This window comes from Hippocampus zosterae, chromosome 3, assembly GCF_025434085.1.
Source record: "Hippocampus zosterae strain Florida chromosome 3, ASM2543408v3, whole genome shotgun sequence".
Classification (NCBI taxonomy): Eukaryota; Metazoa; Chordata; class Actinopteri; order Syngnathiformes; family Syngnathidae; genus Hippocampus; species Hippocampus zosterae.
The window spans coordinates 3,554,949-3,560,948 of NC_067453.1; positions in this window are offsets into that span (position 1 = coordinate 3,554,949).

Sequence of the window (6,000 nt, forward strand, 5' to 3'; positions counted from 1 at the left end):
ATATTTTAGTTTTTCACAAATGAAGGTTTCAGGGGATTGTGCATATGAACTGTTTGGGTTCGGTATCTCTAACAAAGTTAAGAACCACTGATTTAGAGTGTTTCATTAATTTAACCTGCTATGCATCTTTTTCCAATGTAGGAGGAAATCGCAGTACCCAGAAAAAAAAAAGGTATGGGGAGAACATGCAAACTCCACACAGGGAATTGAACCCGATACCTCTGCAATGTGAGGTTGACATGCTAACCACTTGTTCACCGTGCCACCCTATACATATATATATATATATATATATATATATATATATATATATATATATATATATATATATATATATTGTGTGTCTATATATATATATATATTGTGTGTCTATATATATATATATATATATAGATATATATGAGCTGTCAAACGATGAAAATATTTAATTTAAAACCCAACTGTCGAAATTAACTCAAATGAACGAAAAATTAATTGTGATTACTCACGCATTTTTTATCGTTTCTGGTTTTCCTTTTATATTTTAATGCTCTCATCAACATGGAATCATGAATCAGTTTTCTATGACACATTAACTGAAATAACAATTTTGATTTTCACATGAACATTTTTCACTTGGAGCAGTTATTCACACATAATCTCTCACACAATATTACTGTCAAGTCAACAGTATTTATAGAGCACTTTCAAACAGCCATCGCTGCATACAAAGTGCTGTACATGGAGCGATTTAACATGCACAATAAACAGTAAGACAAATCGGTAATAAAGGCGGTAGAAAGCACCAAACAGTAAAATCAAGAACAAATCTAAGTCACGCTGAGTCGAACGCCAAAGAATACAAGTGAGTTTTGAGGAGGGCTTTGAAGATGGGCAGCGAGGAGGCTCGCCGAATGTTCAGAGGGAGGTCATTCCAGAGAGAGGGACCAGCAACAGAAAAGGCTCGATCCCCTCTGAGCCTCAGTTTAGTTCTTGGTACTTCTAACAAAGACTGGTCCACAGACCTGAGGCGCCGGGCAGTGAAAAAAATATTTTGTCACACAACAGCTGCTTTAACAGCTCTTTTTATGGAATCAAAACAGAGCAATATAAAGTGCAGAATATTATAAAGTGCACATTTAAGGTAAACTATTACTCAGCCTATAGTGGATTTAAGCCATGGTTGCATACTTTGTTTTTCTCAAGTTTGCTTTGAACACAGCAGTCATGCTATGTTGATTCTGTTGGTCCTTCTTGCTCGGAAGTCTCTCCATGGTTTTGTGTAGACATCATTTCGGATGACTACACTTGGTTCGATGACAACACTGGAGACGTTTTTTCAGCTACCACTGCACCACTGAACTCTCGACATGCCTCAGCGCACCGTCGCTGTGAGAAGAACACAGAAAAGCTCCACCCCAATTATTTATCTGGACACGGAACAAAGTAACCTTCCACACAAAATTGTTTCAAACAAGTAACAATCACGTCAGTGGCATACATCGAAGTCAACAGAATGCCTGCTCTTTATTCACACTTGGCTTGAGGCACTGAACGTGACTTGACTGAACTTTCGACGTGCCTCAGTGCACAGTCACTGTCAGACGAACACAAAGAAGCTCCACCCGCTTGATTTATATGGCCACAGAACACTGTAACCTTCCACACAAAATAGTTCCAAACAAGTAACAATCGCGTCAATGGCATATATTGTGTTCGACAGGCTACCTGCTCTTTATTCACCAGAAGCTCATCAACCCAGTCTCTTATTTCTCTCCAGGAACAGTGTCTTCTTTCACTCCGTGTACCATAGCCTTCTCCGCTACGGACAATTTCTGTACATAGCTTGTGTTCTGTAATCGCTGGCAATCCGAAGTGGAGTCATTAGATGCAATGCGAATGATTTCAGCTTGAGTCGAGCTCTGGACACTGTTGACAGGCTTGCATGCAGTAGCCATACATTTAGCTATGGCATCAGCAAATTTGTTCTTCGTCGTGTCATCCATTTTTTTCGCTTTGAAATAATCCACAGCTGTCTGTCTGAGACGAGGGGGCGGAGTACTCACGTCAGCTGTGTGCTTGGCCATAAAGTGGTATTTCAGACATGACGTGCTGTGATGATAGCTCAGTTTACGACTGCAAAACATACAGGTAACTTTGGTCTTGTCAGTAGAACAATCTGGCAACTTTTTAAAAGTAAACTTTCCATTCATAAACTATTTAAGTATCCGTTTTTGGATTCTCGCGCTACCGTGGCTGGCAAAACAAACATGTGCGTGGACCTGTGCAGTGCGCGTGTTGTTTTGTTTGTGGTTTATAGATAGAGTAACGTAACATCTGCTGTGACGTGTGCCACGTTAATCTCACGAGAACAAATTTAATCCCGTTAAAATTCATTTAAATTAATGCCGATAAAAACGCACTACACTGACAGCTCTAATAGAGAAGAGAGAGAGAGAGTAAAATGTGTATCTTCCGAACATACCCACTGTGTAGAATCATGATACTGTTCTCTACTGAAAGCAAGGATCCAGAAACTGAAACCCACTGAATGTATGCCAACTGTTTTCCAATACTGTACTAAAAATACGTTTTTTTTGGAATTTACTTTAAATTTTTTACTTAATGTCCTATAATTAAGACTGTGACATTGTTTTCTTTCGTCAATATAACTGTATCGATGAACTTATACTTGTGCTATGTCATAATACTAATAATCTAAAAATGCAATAATTGTGAGAATCAGTCAACATACTGTACACTCCATCCACCTTTGTGTTTTCAGGCTACTGTACAGTCATGTTAGCAATTGCCACACGATGGCAGCCATGTATTGCCGGAACAATTGTTTCTTTTTACATCTATTTTTGTCGGTGAAGCAGCGGTCCTCACCTTATTTTTGCACCACAGATCGTTTCCCACTTAAACAATATGTTGACAGGCAGGGATAAAAACGAATAAAAAACAAATCATTAAAAGCACCACGCCGATTTCTTGTCTTTGTAATTAATGAGTGTCCGGCTTGTGTTTCTCTTCAATGAACCGGCACCGTCTTAGTGTAATAGGAGTTAATGACCCAAAGTGTGTTACTTCCGCTCAATTCACTCTGTAATTGTGTTTTGGTCCCTGGTATTGCACGATCGGATGTTGTCAATGGAAGCAAGGTATTTTAGTGTGTGTGTCTGTGTGTGTTTATGTGGTGGTGGGGATGGGCAGCTTTGAGATAAATAAAATAGGTGATCAATTTTGAATAGGATAGTCACTCGAACGTGGCTTTCTGTTTCTGAAGTTGTAGGCTCGCCTTCTATCTCATAATTTTACCCGTTTCCTAAAATGTTCTCAAAAGACAATTCTATTTATTTTTGCCAGATCGTGGGCTTCCTTTTTCACCCCCGTATAAGCCAATGAGATTAGTTTTCTGACATTGACAACGGCACAGGCACATTCACTTTAGTTTCAAAACAAATAAATAAAAATTCTCTCAGCCTCTGATTAATGAAATATTTTTTATTAGTGCACATACAGCCTTGGTACTAAATGTTCTGCTGAGCAGAACTATTGTGGACAAAAAAAATGGTGGCAAGGACTGCTACTGTACAGTTCTGTATTTCATTTTCTTTTCTTTTTCATATGCTTATATTTACTTAAGGTTTGTTCAAGTGCTTGCCATATGTCAAAATATAGAAAGCCCTATAAGTATCTTAATAATAATAAAAATAATAACAATACATTTTATTTGAAAGCGCTTTTCATCACCCTCAAAGACACTTTACAAGAACTTAAAACACAGGATAAAAATGTGCACTTAAAACAAGCATACATAATTTACAAAAGCACATTTAGAGGAACAAAAGGCAAAATGGGTAAAAGAGATTAATAGGTATTAAAAGCATTGCAGAAGAGGTGAGTTTTAAGAGATGATTTAAAGGATTGTAGTTCGGTACAGTTGCGGGTGTCACGGTTCTGTGTCAGTCTGGCCAGCAGGTGGAATTAGCGGACTTCTGTGCACACCTGCTGCCAATCTATGATTAGTCTCACTCTGTATTTAAGGAGCCCTCTGATATGCACATGTCGCTGGAGTATTGAATTTCGCCATGCTACTTCCTTGCTCATTGACTGCTTTTGCTACAGACCTCGTCGTGTTTTCGCTTTTTGAACTCTCGGTGCTCAGTATTTTGTAAGTATGATTCTTAGTTTGTGATTTGGCTCTCGCTTGCGTGTAGTGGTTACATTGTTTTTTGTTTGCCTTCGCGATTCTTATTTTCCCCCTTTGCCTTTTGTGCAAGCGCTTTTTGTTATTCGTTTTTGTGCCCTCTGGTCCTTGTTTTGACCAGCACTTTATGTTACTACTTTGTCGGGTGCAAATTTTTGTATATTAAACCCTTTTGCTACGGAGACCTTGTTTGGTGTCTGCATTTCGGGTATCCACTTCCTTATTTTTGTTGTGCACGAAGCAATTATCCTATCGCCTCGGGCACAACGTGACAGAATACTCCAGCCAACATGGATCCCGCAGACCTCAACAAGATTATGACCGCCTTGACCAGCCAAGGACAAATGGTGGGTCAGCAGGAACAAGCGCTCGCGGAACTCCGGGGCACGGTCTCCCTGCTGGCCCATCGACTCGAAATTTTGGGTTCACCGGTGGAGCGGGAACCCGATATCCCACACCCACCGCGTTATGGTGGTGAACTTGGGCTCGGTTTACAATTTCTTCACCAATGCTCATTGGTATTCGACCAACAACCCTACAGCTATGCCAAGGATAAAACCAAGGTGGCGTACATAATGAGTCTATTGACTGGTCAGGCGGTGTCATGGGCGTTGGAAGTGAGCAATGCTAAACCTGGCCTTCGGTCTTCCTTCCCTGATTTTGTGGCAGAGTTTCGACGGGTCTTCCACCATCCAGTGATGGGAAGAGAGGCAGAAGGTCGGTTACTAGAAAGCAATCAGTGGCCGAATACTCTATTTCGTTTCGCATTTTGGCAGCCCGTAGCGGTTACGGGGACCGCGCGCTGTGTGGTTTGTTTCGCCGCGGGTTAAGTGTTGCTTTAAAGGATGAACTTGCTACCCAAGATGATAGCACCAACCTGGAGGAGCTCATCAGTCTGGCCCTCGTCATGGCCAACCGCTTGCGGGAGCGTGAGAGGGAACGCATGCACGAATAAGGAACTACCCGTTTTCAACCCCGACGTGCGGGTAGTCGGCTGAACACGAGTCCAGGCGACCATCCGGACCTGAGCGTCATTCTAGTTCCAGCCCAGCCGACGCAGAGGAGGAGCCCCTGCAGCTGGTAGGAGGACGTGTGGGTCTCGGAGTCCAGGGCAGGACGTCCCAAGAGACTCGAGTTGGACGGTACTCTTTATGGTCTATCACTGACTCTTCCGGTTCGGGCATTGGTGGATTCGGGGGCGGACGACTGTTTCATGGACACAGAAATAGATAACAAACTGGGTTGTCCGGTAGAGGAGTTAAATGAGGTCAAGAGGGTTCACGATCTTGATGGGCGACTCCTGGCGGAAGTTAAACAGATCACAAGGCCATCTTATCTTATCTTATAATGTTGAGGTTATCGGGCAATCATGTCGAACATCGGAGGTTTTATCTGATGCGGTCCCGATCCGTACCATTAATCCTGGGGTTTCCCTGGCTAAGAACACATAATCCAGTCTCATGGGAACGCCCCGCAATTGAGAATTGGAGTCCGTTTTGCTATGCTCACTATTTGCATCTGCGGCGGGGGGTAGAGGGCTTCCTCGTAACGACCCGCCGGAATCTATTTGTTTAGATAAAGTCCCGAGTATCTATCATGATTTGCGAAGTGTTCAGTAAGGACCGTGCTCAGTCTTTGCCGCCTCACCGGCCGTATGATTGTGCCATCGACTTGCTCGCTAACACCCCCCTTCCGAGTTCTCGCTTGTATCAAGTTTCCCACAAAAAACAAGAAGCATTGAGGGAGTACATCGACAGCTCCCTCGCCGCTGGCCTTATTAGACCATCTAGATCTCCTTCGGGGCCGGG